At 38.7% G+C, this 15,766-nt stretch overlaps 1 non-coding gene across 1 annotated transcript; it reads left to right on the top strand.

Moving 5' to 3' along the window:
* Window positions 1-634: 634 nt before the first annotated feature.
* Window positions 635-706, top strand: Trnaa-ugc. The gene has a single exon. It is a non-coding gene; the product is annotated as a tRNA-Ala (tRNA).
* The last annotated feature ends 15,060 nt before the right edge of the window (window positions 707-15,766 follow it).

Below are 15,766 nucleotides of genomic sequence, written 5' to 3'. Positions count from 1 at the left end.
ACCAGGAAAGTCAATAAACATACACTTATAGAGAATCTCATGATCATCTCAATAGATGCCAAAATGTGCTGAAGGACCTATCTCTATATAATAAAAGCTATGTAGGAAAAAAAAAAAACCAACAAAGCATTATCTTTAAAAATCAGGAATGAAGTAACCATGTCCATTCTTAATATTCTTGTTAATGTTGCTTTAGATTTTAGCTAAAGGAATAGCAATTAAGGAGATGCAAATAGGAAAGGAACAAGTCAATGTATCACTATTTTCAGATGGAATTATTCTGAAAGTTTTTGGACACAGTCACTACTGACTTTTAGGTGTAGATGTTGTTAACTTTCTCAGTGGAGTAAGGCAGATACATTGACCAATCAGCAGGCTTCCTACAAAGTGACAATGCATTGGGCCAACAAAGAAATCAGGAAAAGTAATACAGTAATTACAACAAAAACTTAAAGATGGAAAAACTCCTTTGCTCATCAATTTTCAGAATGAATGTTTTGTAAATGGCTAAATTTCTGAAAACAATCTACAGATTCAACATGGTTCCCATTAAAATCCACACTACATTCTTTACAGTAATAAAAAAAAAATCCTAAAGACCATATGTGTTGTATAGAAAGTTCCTTGAGTCACAGGAGCTGTGGCTCAGTGGTAGAGTGCATGCTTTGCATGCATGAGGCCCAGGGTTCAATCCCCAGCACCTCCATAAAGCCAGACGTGTGTGTCTGGAAGTTGTAGTGGCAGGAAGTTCTCAAATAAGAAATTCCCTTGAACTAAAATAAATACAATTTTATGTAAGCAAAAAATACCTCAAAGAGCCACAGCTAAGCAGGAAGAACAATGCTGGAAGTATAATATCTGATCTGAAACTATATTACAGAAATATTTTCCCCCAAACAGGTATGTAAACAAATGGAACGGAAGGCTCAAATTCAAAGTGACAGTCTCCTAATTTTTGATGTTCCCAAAACTTTTATCTGAAACAAGAATCTTGGACAAATGGTACTATGAAAAAGGGCCACCCACCCTTATAAGGTTAAAACTGCATTTCTATCTCTCATTTATAAGAAAGCAGTTCAAAATGTATCAAAGACTTGAATGTAAGACCTGAAGTTACTAAAAGGAAACAAAGGCAAAATACTTTTAAATAGGCATTCCCCTGGGCTTTCTGACAAATGATCCAATTACATTGGAAACAATCAAGAAATTTTGGTTCTGCTGATCGTTTTCTTTGCAGTCTACAGGATCGGGGAAACATTTTTGCCAAATAGACATCAGATAGAGTTCTTATATTTTATATATTAATCCCCTAACATACTCCCAAGACCAGGTAAACCAGGCAATAAATAGGACAATGGACTGAATAGACATTGCTCCAAAGAAAATCTAATCATGGCTTATAAATATTTTAAAACCCTTTTAACATCCTTATGCCTTTGTGGAAATGCAAATTAAAATTTCATTTCAGCCAGACATGGTGGTGCATGCCTTGCAGAAGTAGGAGGATCACTGTGAGTTTGAGAATACCCTGAGAGTACATAGTAAATTCCAGGTCAGCCTGGACTAGAGTGAGACTCTACCTCAAAGAACTAATAAAATGATAAAATTTTATCCCAGCCAGTGTCTGTGAAGAAAACAAGTGGGGCTGAGATACAAAGAAGGCACTCTTAAGGGGAAAATTCATAGCACTAAATGCCTTCACAACAGAAATTTCAAATTAATAACCTAACTGTCCGCCTAAAGACATTGGAAAAACTAACAACTCTCAGAATTCCAGATGGAAATAAAAAATCAGAACAGAAGTTAAAGAATTGGAAACTAAGAAAACAATTAAAAAATTTTATGAAACCAAGAGCTGGTCTTTGATCAAATTGGATAGGGGTTTGATTTTGTTTATTTTTACAAACTAAAATAAAAGAGCAGTCTTAAATTAACAAAATTAGAAATAAAAAGGGAGAGGTCACAATAGATATCAATGAAATCAGAAGTATTATCAGGACATATTTCTAAAGCCTTAATTCAACAAAATTAGATAACCCAGAAAAAAATGTATGAATTTCTAGGCACATACCACTTACCAAAACTAAATCCAGAGCAGATAAATCTCCTAAACAAACCTATTACATCCATTGAGATTGAAAAGGCAATTAAAAACCTCCCCAATAGAAATCAATCAGACCCTCAAAGAAGTGAAACCATTTCTCAGGTTTTTTCCACATAATCAGAGGACAGGGAATGCTCCTCAACTCCTTCTATGAAGCTAACATCACCCTAATACCAAAATCTGACAGAGATGCAAGCAAACTGCAGACCTATGTCCCTGATGAACTTAGATGAAAAAATCTTCAACAAAATCCTTGCAAACCAAATTCAATACATCAAAAGCATTATCCATCTTGATCAAGTAGGTCTCATCTAAGGATGCAGGAATTGTTCAACTTATAAAAATTGATTAACTCACCACATTAATAAACCAACATGAAAACCATGTGAACGTTTCAATAGATGCAGAGAAGGGCTTTGACAAAATATACCACTTCATGATGAAAACACTGGAGAAAATATTATGTTGAGATATATATAATCCCACCATGCCTAAAGGCTATATACAAAGACCCTAAAGCCCAAATAATACTTAATGGGAAAGACCCAAGGAGTTTCCACTGAGATCAGGAACAAGACAGGGATGCCCACTCTCAACACTGCTCTTCAACATAGTACTACAAGTCCTAGGCCAAGAAGTAAGGATGGGTGAAGGAGGTTAAAAGGGTTCAAATTGGAAAGGACGAAGTCAAACCAGCCCTATTTGCAGATGTCATGATCCTATCCATATGTGACCTGAAAGATTCTATGATAAAACTCTTATGGGTGATAAATTCCTTCAGCCAGGTGGCAGGATACAAAAATCTCCACAGGGAAAAACAAAAACGAAAAAAGTAGCCTTCTTATATACAAAGAGAGAAGCCAGCGAGTCTGTCCTGCTTTCAACAGCCACAATACAAATCAAATACCTTCGAATAACATAAACCAAGGAAGTGAAAGACGTATACAGTGAAAACATTAAAACAAGAAAGAAATCAAGGAGGGCATGAGGAGATAGAAGGACCTTCCACACTCCTGGACAGGTAGAATTCATGTTGTGAAAATGCCAGTTCTACCAAAAGCAGTATACAGATTCAACGCAATACCACTAAAAAATCCCAGCATCTTTCTTCACAGAGATTAAAAAAAAAAATCTCAAAATTCGTGTGGCATGGCAGAAAGCCCTGGACATCTAAAAATATCCTTAGCAAAAGAAACGCTTCTGGAGGTGTCACCATACTTGGTCTAATGTGAACTGGCTTTGTTACAAATCCATAGTAACCAAACAGCATAATGCAGGCAAGAATACAGACATGTAGAGCAATGGAGGAGCATAACTGAAGACATAGCCCTCAGTTCAATTAACTACAGCTTCCTATCTTTGACAAAAGAGCCAACAATGTACCCTGGAGAAGAGCTTGCCCAGCACTGTGCATTGGAGCTCCTAATTGGATTACTACATGTAGAAAAATGAAACTAGAACTTCTTCTCTCACCCTGCACAAAAATAAACTCCAAATGGATTAAAGACCTCCATATGAGACCTGAAACTCTCAAAGTACTGGGTGAAAAATTAATGGGAACTCTCCACAATGTAGGAGTGGGGGAACTTCCTGAACACAACCCCAGAAACCCAGGAAATTAACCAATTATTCAACCAGTGGGATCTCATGAAGGTAAAATGCTTTTCTACCAATAAACATACCATAAACAGAGCCCAAAGATTACCCAGAGAATAAGAGAAAATCTTCACCAGCTATACCACTAATAAGGGCCTGATATCTAGAACCTACAAAGATGACAAACACTAAGCACTGAACAAAAATCAAACCATCCTCTCAAAAAATGGGGCAGAGAGAGGGCTGGAGAGATGGCTTAGCAGTTAAGGCATTTGCCTGTAAAGCCAAAGGATCCTGGTTTGATTCTCCAGAACCCACGTGAGGCAGATGCACAAGGGGGTGCATACAACTGGAGTTCTTTTGCAGTGGCTGGAGGCCCTGGAATGCCCATTCTCTCTCTCTAGCTCTCAAATAAATAAAATATACTTTAAAAAATGGGGCACCGGGCATGGTGGCGCACACCTTTAATCCTAGCCCTCGGGAGGCAGAGGTAGGAGGATCGCCCTGAGCCTACATAGTGAATTCCAGGTCAGCCTGGGCTAGAGAAAGACCCTACCTCAAAAAACCTAAAAAAGACACCACATGCTGCTGGTGCAGAACATTGAGAGATCTAGCTCAACCTGGAAGGAAGCCACTTCACAGCCCGTCAGCCCTTAGAGTGCCGAAAAGTGCTACATGAGGGGTCCGGAGGGGGAGGATGACTAACGAACAGCTTTATGAGCAAGAGGGCACCCTGCAATCTGAAAACAACTAGTCTGACAAGTTATACACACGTGGGCTATAGTGACACCCAGCTTAGGAGAGTAACCATTGGCTCTCTGACCGGCTAAGAGACTTGCGCATGGAAGGAACTGAAGACCACGTCAGGATCCTATGGAGACTGAGATCATGGACTCCAGTGACACATTCCCCCTGGTCTTTCTCCCAAAGTGAAGCTCATCAAAATCTATCTAAATTAACAATGCTTATCCTTTTTAATGTCTCTCGATCTCACTTTCTATTAAAAAAGTCTGTTTTCCTTTTTCAGAAAAAGCAGAAATGAGGACAACCTAAGTCTACAAAGACAAAAAGAAAAGACAAGTGACTTCCTGTCAGGAGAGACACCACCCCTCTCTTAGTAGCTAGGGCCCAGGTGAAGTCACAGAGGTATTGACAAGATGAGCAAGAGTGCCGCCTCCATGGCAAGCCTGACAACTTGTCCTGGAGTGATGGAGACAGACACTGAGGAGACTCAAGACATACCATAGCTCAGGGAACTTTGCAGAAGACGGGGCATGAAGAATGTATGAGCCAAGCATAGGAGGGAATATCTAGAGGCATTGCCCTCTGACGTACAATGACTAACTACTACTCTCAAACTCATAAGCCGCAACCCCGTGGTAAATACCAGCAATCCCACTGAGGACAGCCCTCAATGGAGTGGGGGCACGGTGTAGGGAAATGATGGTACCAACATGTGATGTGTCCATACAAAGTTTCTATTTAATTTTTTAAGAATGAAATTCTTAAATAAATCTAAGAAAAAGGCAATAAACATACTGTACCAAAAGGAAGACATTTCCAGAGTGGATTCTACATAAAACAATCTCTAGCTATGTGTTTTTTTTTCTTCCCAGAAATAGACTTTACATTAAAAAAAAATTATACAAAGAATAGCAGATGAAAGAAGAAATATATTACTTTTAACTTAGGATTAATGTTTATACAAGTATGCATAACAGGAAAATATGATAGATATGTGTGCCTAAATAAAACATCCGTAGATCTATGAAGCAAAACATCAATGAGTAAATGGAAGAAATAATCCACAGCCCCACAGCGAACAGCTGCAACCCCACTAAGGAGCAGGGAATGAGGACAGGGACAGGGAAAAGAGTACCAACATGTGATGTATCCATAAAAAATATGTTCTTGTTAGTAATAAAAATGGGATGGAGAGATGGCTTAGAGGTTAAGTGCTTGCCTGTGAAGCCTAGGGACACTGGTTCAAGGCTCCATTCTCCATGGACCTCTTAAGCTAGATGTACAAGGTAGCACATGCATCTGGAGGCCCTGGAGTGCCCATCCAATGCCCCCTGCCCTGCCCCTGTCGCTCTCAAATAAACAAAAAAATTAAGAAAGTAATAACCCCAAAAAATATTACAGAAGGGGAGAAGTGCTATAGAAAATAATGTTAGCCAACCCAACAGTAATACTTAAACTCCATCTAATTATGATATGTAATTCTTGTTATCACAGATGCAAAATTGGTTTACCACCTGGAAGTCAATTACAGCAAAATACCAGATACATAAGAGATTTATATATAAAAAAAACATGTTTTAACACAATCTACCACATGTTTGTTAAAAAAAAAATCAGATTGATTATACATGAATATTCCCTTAATTTTCTCTGAAAATTATCTGCAATAGGTAGTAAGATACTAATGGTGAAACTAAGTAACTTCCACATATCAGAAATAAGAATTTCCATTGTCACCACTTGAATTTAACATTTAATACATGAATTTAACCAGGTTTTATGGTATAAGTCATACAAAAATCATTGCATATATGTAGCTTATCTATGGATGATTTGTAATGATATTAACAGCAGCATTAGCATTTACAGTAGTACCAAGAAGAATAAAATATGAAGAGAATTTATCAACAAGGTACAAATTGAAAATGGGAAAATAATTTATGAAAATTAAAATCATAGGAATATTTTTTTCTATGGGTCCCAAATTTTAATATTTAACATGGCAATATTCCTTATAACTATCAATTCCAGATTTAAGTTGCTCAGTTAGTTGATTTTCAAATTTATATGGTAATATAAGGTAGCCTTACAGTCAATACAATGCTGAGAAAATATTCATCTTTTCTATTTCAAATCTTACTATAAATGTACAACAGTTGAGACAGCATCATATTTGCACAGATACATAAATCTATGAATTATAATTAAATGACACCAGAAATAAAGCTTTACCCTGAAGACTGATAGATTTCAGCAGGATGCCAAGGTAATTTATTGTGGAACATATTACTACTAGGACAACCAGATATTTACATGCAAAATATTGCAGATGGAGTGAATTAAACATTAAATTTACAAAGTAAAAGAACTATTTTGAAAAAAGACTAAGTATTGGTGAACGTGGGCTTAACAAACTTTCTGAGATCCATCACTATAGCACAAGTCACAAAAGAAAAATCTTGATAAATTAGGGTACAGTCACATTCCAGGAGAACCAAGTGGCTTCAAAGGTCATAACTCCAGGGGCACCCCCTACTGCTCTTTGGCTAATATGAGATGGTATCCATTAAAAAATAAATCTACGGATTTGAGAGAGGGCGTAGCAGTGAAGGCACTTGACTGCACAGCCAAAGGAACTAAGTTCAGTTTCCCAGGACGAAAATAAGCCAGATGATGTGCAAGGTGATGCATGCATCTGGAGTTCATTTTTGGTGGCTGGCGACGCTGGTGTGCCCATTCTCTCTCTAAATAAATAAAGATAAAAATATTTAAAAAATATATACTTACCCCTTTGATTCATGCTGCTCTCACTCTTGGTTAAAGAGATTCTGCTTTTTTACGGATGGTAGAAATACTGGGAGACCCAAGACCCATCAGAATAACAAGATGAGAAAGCAGAGCTTGCACGAGCGTGAGACAAGACATCTTTATGACATCAGCCAGGGCCCAGAAAACATGAAAGGAAGTGGTGGGTTAAATATGAGTGCTGCTTTTACAGCTAGCCTGGCTGCCTCCTCTAGGGAGATGGCTGTAGAGTCTAAGAGGATGCAAAACCCATCAAAGCAGAAAATCAGAGGCTGCTGAGAACCCACACGGTGGCAAGGAGTATACCCCGGCATTGCTACCCTAACCCTCCCCAACAGAGTGACCGGCACATTCAGGACCCCATTGAGGACAGTCCTCAGACAAATGAGTACAAGGGAGGGGAAACACAACCCAGTGGGGATAAGGCCAATATTCAGTACGTTTATTCAGTAACGTTCATAATAAAAAAAAAAAGGAGAAAAAAAAAAAAACCAAATCATTGATGACTAGATGTTGCCATCTCCACCCCCCTTTAAAATTAGCATCTTTGGAGCACACTGCAGTCATTTTCAAAGATTCCCTAATGTTCAACAGGAATCGAAACTCCTTTTCCTGGTGGATCTGTCCTTCTATTTGGATCTTAAACTGAGTCCTGTTCTTCTGATGTGTTATACATAGAAGAACACATAGAACAAATATACATCCTTATATTGCAACAATTCACTGTGGGTCATGAATGTCCTAGTCTGTCACTTGAGGCAGACACATAAGAGTATAACCCTATAGGAACATGACCAATATGCAATACATTAATACAATAAAGTTCTCCATAATATTTTTTCTATATTTATTTATAAGTAGTTCCTTTTCACCCCCGCCCAAAATCTGATGACTTTTATACCTTACCTGTATTTTTTTCCTCCTCTCTCCTCTCTCTATTTTTCCAAGTTAGAGTCTCCCTGTAGCCAAGGCTGATCTTGAACTCAAAGTGATCCTCCTACCTCTGCCTTCTGATTGCTGGGATTAAAGGCATGTGCCACCACACCTGGCTTACATTCTTTTATTAAGTGGAGAATAGATAAAGCTTGTATTTTCCTTGGGAAAACATGACTTCATGAGGACGTCTAAGCTGCACGTACGGTCTTCCCTTAATGAGGTAATTATTTTTGTCAAGTGTTGAGTGAGAGGTTTACCATGTGTGCAACACTGAATTAAATTGGTGCACAGTGAATTTCTTATTTATTAGATTTGATCTTTTGAAATATTTTATCACTTAGCCATGAGCCCTTAAATTCACTTTAATAAGTCTAGCTCGCTATCAGAGGCCTCTTGAAAAATGCTGTAACATTTTAGTCTGGTCATCAAATGACTGTGTTTCATGCTAATAATATACTTTTATTTTTTCTTTTGGTAATTCCTGGGAGGAAAAACAAACCTATGACAGTCAATTATTTCCATAGAATTTATATTTAGATGATGAAGACGTATGATGATGACTAGGAAATGTCACTTATACATCCCAAAGTGGGAATTTTTAGAGATAAATTCACCCAATTTCTGAAATGTTTAGCATGCAGGAATGCACTTTATGATGTGGATACCTCGCCATACATATTTTAAGAGATGTGTTTCTGCTTTCTTTTACCATGAAACATATTAGGATTTGGACACTGGAGTATTGGATTTTAAAAGAAGATTAATTATTGTGTCTAGCTCCCCTTCATGCTCAAGACTCATTGTTCATTAATGTGGGATCCTGGGGCTGAAATGCCAAAAATCTTTAGCTTACCAACAATTGGTTTGAAGAATGAGCAGCTCAATAGAGAGAAGTCAACTCTGTTCTCAGTTCCTGTCATCGAGTGTGGCTGGCAACAGCCATTCCTTCCTTCTTTCTCTACATGCTATTATGCCTCTCCTTTGCCCCAGAGCCTCAGAAGCAGATTACAAATCATCCACTCTAATCTGGTCAAGGAACGGAGTCAAATGAATCACCGAGACCCCTGGATTTAAATAAACTCATATAGGAACGGAGTTTCCTTTATATTTGTCTATTAGGGGAGCTTATCTAATGACCAGTGGATCTATTTCTATGAAAAGAGACTGGATAAGTGTGTGACAGAATGAGCTGTCATACCCACATTGAAATTGGGTCTGGTTATTTAGTCCAAATTAATTGCTATAACTTTTTTCCTTTCAAGGTTGAAGACAGGTGTTGCTACAAATGAAGAATGTTCTGGGTTATGCTATTTATGATGATTCCCATCTTACTTGGTCAAATATTTTGTCAGTGCTTTGTTTTTGGAAGCCTCTCACATGAAAGGAGGAATGCTCTTTCTTAATTCTGAGGTAAGTAACCACCATTCTAATTTTGTACTGGTACCATTTTCAACAGCCTTCTCTCAGAATTTTCTCTGGCATGGAATCACCGGTGATTCATTAAGCCATTTTCCCTTTCAGTCTCACAACTAGCCCCTTTATGTTTCCATCTTATTCTGGAATAAGTAAAATAAGGGTTCTGAGGCTATTCAAACTATATCAAGATTAAGTAAGTTAGTAATTGGAATGAAAAATAATATGGTTGTGTGTTAGAATTTATAGATTATAATATAAATGAGCTAATAACCTATATTAGGCCAATGAAGGAGGAATTATCTTGAGGAAGCCAAAATAAAAGTGGCCAGTTATGAAATCCATAGGAACCACAAAGAATTCAGGTTAATTTCTTTAGAGATGCATGTTCCCTGTGCCAAGACCAGTCATTTCCCACTGGAATTAACACTTATACCACTGTCTGACAACTGAAATAATGGTCTCAGGACATTACCCCCCTAGATAAAGTTATTCAGTTTACCTGCTGAACCAGCATTTGGGCGGGTGAGGGTTCAATTTACAACGTGCTTGCTGACAATGCTAATGTAGTTTCAATGTATTTTATTTATTTATATTATAAGAGAGAGAATAGGTACACCGGGCCCTCTAGCCATTGGAAATGAACTTTAGAAGCATGTACCACCTTGTGCATCTGGCTTATGTAGATCCAGGGGGATCAAACCTTGGTTCTTTCACTTTGTAGGCAAGTGCCTTAACTGCTAAGCCCTCTTTCTAGTCCATTTATGACATTTTAATACCATTGATTTTTTTTTTTTTTGTATAGTCCCAATGTATGAAGATCAGGAAAAGCTCCAATACCCTATTTATGTATTTAAGTTCCTTTCACCTTATTCATATGTTAAATATTGTATAGAGATTTTGCATGTAATATTTAATAGCACACTGATATACATGTATGAAAAGTTTCTGTCTTATTTTACCTTGTCTCCAAGTTTTCATTGCTATTGTACTTAGGTCACTGTTGTCAGATTTTTCCCAACCTGACTAAAGATGCTGCTAATAGGTTTCCCTGATACCTTATAAATAGTCTGAGGGCTAATGAAAGTAGAGGATCACTAAAATCATTTTGTTTGTTGATAGCCGAGGCTGGTCTCAAACTCAACATTTCTTCTACCTCAGCTTCCCACATTCTGGGATTAGGAGCATGCATTGCCTTTTCTGAAAACTCAAAAGTTTTGACCTGAGCAATGGGAAGGAGGGAATTGCTACTGGCAGAGATGTGGGAGGTGATGGTAAATCTTCACTGGAATGGATTTAGCTCCACCATGGAAACATACCTCTGGGCATACGTCTGGGGGTATTTCCAGGTGTAATTGAGGAGGGAAGGCCCACCTTGATTGTGGGGCACATCATTTAATTGGCTGGGGTCTTAGGCTGAATAAAAAGGAGGAGGCATTCTAAGCACTAGAGCTTATCCCTCTCTGCTTCTTGGCTGTTGGCACAATGGGACCAGCTACTTCATGTTCCTGCCACCATGCTGGATTGTACCCTCACATCCAAAGTCAGCCATTCATCCTTAAGTTACCTCTGTCAGGTATTTTGTCATAGCCAGGAGAAAAGTAAGTAATTCAGGGAGGAACAAATGATCAACTGGGGTAAGATTTTGTGACACCCACATAGAAAACTTGAATATAAAATTAGAGTTTGGGGGAGTAAGATGGTTATGAAGTATACATTTACTAGCCATAAATTATAATGATATTTTAAACCAATGGATTAGGGAGCTCAAGGTGGTAGTATAGAGGTACCCAGCTGTGTCCCCACAGATGTGAAGGACTGCAGGGACGGGGGAAGGAAAGCCATAGAGACTGGGAGAAACCCAGAAATCTTGGAGACTGAATTTACAAGTGACACAATAGGCCCTCATTTAGCAGGGTTGAATGACGTAGCAGGGCAGGGAGGTAACCAGCCCAAGTGGGGCTGCAACGAACAGAGAGAAATGAAACTCCAGAAACACACACACACATACTGCATGGGAACCAGATGCTCAGAGAGGGACCTAAGTCTGTCTTTTATCTGTTAGGACAGAGCAGGGAGCAAATCCCAAGAGAGACTGTACCCTCAACCCTCTTTGCTAGGGACCATAGGAGTCTTAGCACTGTAGCATTTCCAATTCCCCGCCCATGGGCCAACCAAGTGACTATCCTGAGAACCACTGTAGACACAGGGGACAAGGGCTGGCTTGAACGCAAACTTGTTGCTGCACAAGTCCTTCAGCAAAGCCTGGAGAAAAGCCCATCGACAGAAAGACAACCGGGGAAGAGGAGAAGAATCTACTTACAAAAGCACGCACAAGTCCTGGACATTGAGAGGCACAGATTTAACAGATGGCTGGCAGGACTGGCATGGAGACAAGGGCTCGCGCTGTGGTGAGGGCTGGAGAGGAAGACATCAGGAAAGCACACCCTGAGGATGGTTACAGCCCAGGAACCCAACTCGGCAGGAAGAGAAGACAGATACAGTAGTCTGTTTGAACCTATTTAAATCCTGAAGATAAGCAGCTGCTTTCCTACTGGCAGAGCAAGCTACCGTTTTAACCCTTGGGGTGGGTAAATTCACAATTCTGGCAAGGAAGAAATATTTAACAAGCATCATATTGTTTTTGTTTGCTTGGTTGGTTTGAGACAGGGTCTTGCTGTGTAGGCCAGGCTGAACTCTCTCTCACTAAGTAGCCTAGGCTAGGCTTTATTTCATGGAAATCTCCACGTTCCTCAGCTTTTCAGTGTCCTGGAATTACTGACTCATGTCTCCATTGCCCAACTTCTCTTTTATTTCAATTTTGTTAGGTTTTCATTCTTTGTTTTATTTTTAATCTTTATTTATGACTCACTTATTTGACCATGTACTTATTTTATTGTACTCTCCTATTTCATATCCTCATGTAGGCAAATGCCTTAACCACTGACTCATCTCTCCAGCCCCAATAGCCTTTTACTACGTATTAGGACCATGTTTATTGTCAAATCTTTGCCTTTTTAAAGTTATCTTTATTTTTATTTATGTATTTGAGCTAGAGAGAGAGAATGGACATGCCCGGGCCTTTAGCCACTGTAAACAAACTCCAGACACATGCACCACTTTATGCATCTGGTTTATGTGGGTCTTCGGGAATTGAACCTGGGTCCTTTGGCTTTGTAGGCAAGGGTCTTAACTGCTAAGCCATTTCTCCAGCCCAAATCTTTTAGTTAGTGCTTTTTGTTTCTCATCCCTAAACAGTGTGTATGGGGGGAGAGGAGAGTTACAAGTTTAAAAGAATATTACCCACTAAGAAGACTCATAGAAATGAAAAGAAAGTAAACAAAGTGGGGAAAAAACAATAAAAATATTAAGATATCTTTATCCCTACAATTGTGTAAGTTAAACAGAACCATAAAATAAGTAAAAATTCAAGTGAATGAGATAACTCCCAAGGCTACTGACTCCCTAATAACTAAAACCTGAGATAGTTGAAATGCTAATAAAGAATTCAAAATTGGCCATGCTTGGAGGCACATGCCTTCAATTCCAGCCCTCCCGAGGCAGAGGTAGGAGGGTCATTGTAAGTTCAAGGCTAACCTGAGAGTACATAGTGAATTCCAGTGCAGAGAATCGATGAAGCAGTTTTTGTTTTTAATCCTGCTTGACAAACCATTAGCCAAATTAACCAAAAGAGAGAAAATACTCACTTTGATAGACTTAGAGATGTATAAAAAGACTTTATAGCCCTAACCAAGGACGTAAAAGACCTCTACAATGTCAACATTAAAACACTGAAGAAAAAAGTTGGGAAAGACCTTCTAATACTCATGGATTAAAAAGAATAATATTGTGGGGGCTGGGGATGTAGCTCAGTGGATAGAGTGCTTGCCCAAAGCCCTGGGTTCAATCCCCAGCACCCCATAACCTGGGCATGATGGTACATCTCAGCACTTTGGAGATGGAGGCAGGAGAACCAGAAGTTTAAAGGTCACTCTTGCCTACATAGTGAGTTTGGTAGCTTGATAATGGAGACTGCTGAAAGTAACCACTATCAAAGTAAGCCAACTGGGGCCTGAAGGGTCTACAATGTTAGTTACTATAACATGAAACTGTTTTTGCTTGTTTTACTCCACTTGCATCCCATGTTCACAGACATTTTGCAGAATATATGTGACCCAGGTGCCTGAACCATGAGAACTCAACTACATCTTCCAGGCAATGTTCATCTCTGAACATTTTCAGTTGGGAAAATAGTTACAGTTCATAAACAGAATGTTATTTCTGTGACTAAATACTGGTACCAAACTGCCTGTATTTGCTGAAAAGAAAACTAATAAATAAAAAGAAAATAAAAGTGGAAATCAAGCCGGGGGGAAAAAAATAAGGATTATCCCATTTGTCTGGTGCTAACTTTACTCTCCATTGGATAATCTGCTTTTTTCCAGATAGATGCAGATCTAAGGAGAGAACCATTCCCATTATACCTCAAAAGGGCCCCCAGCTGAAACTAAGAACAATGGCCGATGCAAGCAAGGGTGCTGTTCTCTTGGTGAAATGGGTACCAGCACAAAGGTGAAGGAGATCAACACAGAACAATCAACTCCTACCATATCAGATATCCAGAGGCCCCCAACACCTCATCACTGAAGCAGATCAAAAACGAACCCAACATGGCTCACGGAAATTTTGCGGAAGAGGGGGCGGAAAGAATCTCAGAGCCATCTGTTGGGTAATGATATTCAGAGACATTTCTCCTACCCATAACTGTGGGCTAACTCCACGATGCACGACCCATATACCTCAACAAGGAGGGGAAAGGGGGTAGTACACGGATGAGCCTAATAATGGTACCAACTTGACTGTTCACTGAGTACAAAACTAATTAGTAAAAAAAAAATTACAATTAAAAAAAGAAAAGAATTAAACAAGGTCATTGGCTATCTAGCTGTTGTATATGCAAACAGTTGCCCAGCAGTTTAATTCAAGTTAAAAAATCATTGATTACTAACTTGCTACTGTTTTTATTTGTCCTTAGCATATTTCTTAAATAAATGGAACCGGTGAAACTTTAGGGAATCACTCCAATTCTTTATTGTCTAGCTCTGGAAGCTAGTTTGAAAAACAGAAGTGGTCACCTGTAGTCTCAGTGGTGGTTAGAGCTAGCTAATGTCTTAAAACTTGGGGGCTGGGGACATGGCTTAGCACTGAATCTGTAGGTCCCACGTAAGCCAGATTCACAAGGGGATGCAGTTGCTTAAGGTCCTGGTGCACCCCTTCTCTCTTTCAAATAATAGAAACAATCCTTAAAAAATAAACTACAACATGGAATTCTACTTTATTGAGTTATAAAAATAATTACATGCCAATGTGTAGAAACCTGATACTTCAAAGGATAAAATTTTATATACAGACTTTATTAATTATTCATCAAGAAACAATTTTTTTGTTGGCCCCTACTATTTACATACTGGTTAGAGACATGAGGTTTAATAAGAAAGACGAAGCTGTTCTTGAATTTTCTTTGCAATTTCAAACTCCTTCAAGTTAGTGTGATATTGTGGAATATTAGCAAAAACGGAATAAACAAAAATACTATAAAGCCATTGAGGAGTTTGTAACTTCCTAAATCCATTTTCTTTACCAATGGTGGTAATAAATATGCCTTTGTCAATGAATGTTATTTACTGGGCAACAGTTTGGGCTGCTGCAAATCTTCACCATCACATACATCAATTACCAACTAAGAAAGAGTGTAAAATCACAACACACATTTATAAGAAATGTACAGTCAATATGCGTCACTACTCAATTTTGGAAGCAGTTGATGTATACTTTTTCCACTTAGCCCTACACATATTTCAAAACTCTGCCCACCCAGGCATGGTGGAGCACGCCTTTAATCCCAGCACCCGGGAGGCAGAGGTAGGAGGATCGCCATGAGTTTGAGGCCACCCTGAGACTCCATAGTGAATTCCAGGTCAGCCTGGGCTAGAGTGAGACCCTCCCTCGAAAAACCAAAAAACCAAAACAAAACAAAAACTCTGACCAGAGAGAAGGGGAGAAAATTATCTGCTCTATTAAAAAGAAGGTATATTCATGTATCAGCATACTCTCATAGTGGAGCTAGTGGGTGATCAGTAAGTTAGCTACAAATATAAAATAGGAATA

The sequence above is a fragment of the Jaculus jaculus genome, chromosome 15, assembly GCF_020740685.1.
Source record: "Jaculus jaculus isolate mJacJac1 chromosome 15, mJacJac1.mat.Y.cur, whole genome shotgun sequence".
In the NCBI taxonomy this organism is placed as follows: domain Eukaryota; kingdom Metazoa; phylum Chordata; class Mammalia; order Rodentia; family Dipodidae; genus Jaculus; species Jaculus jaculus.
Note: the sequence above shows the minus strand (reverse complement) of the source record. Positions and strands in the feature narration are given on the sequence as shown.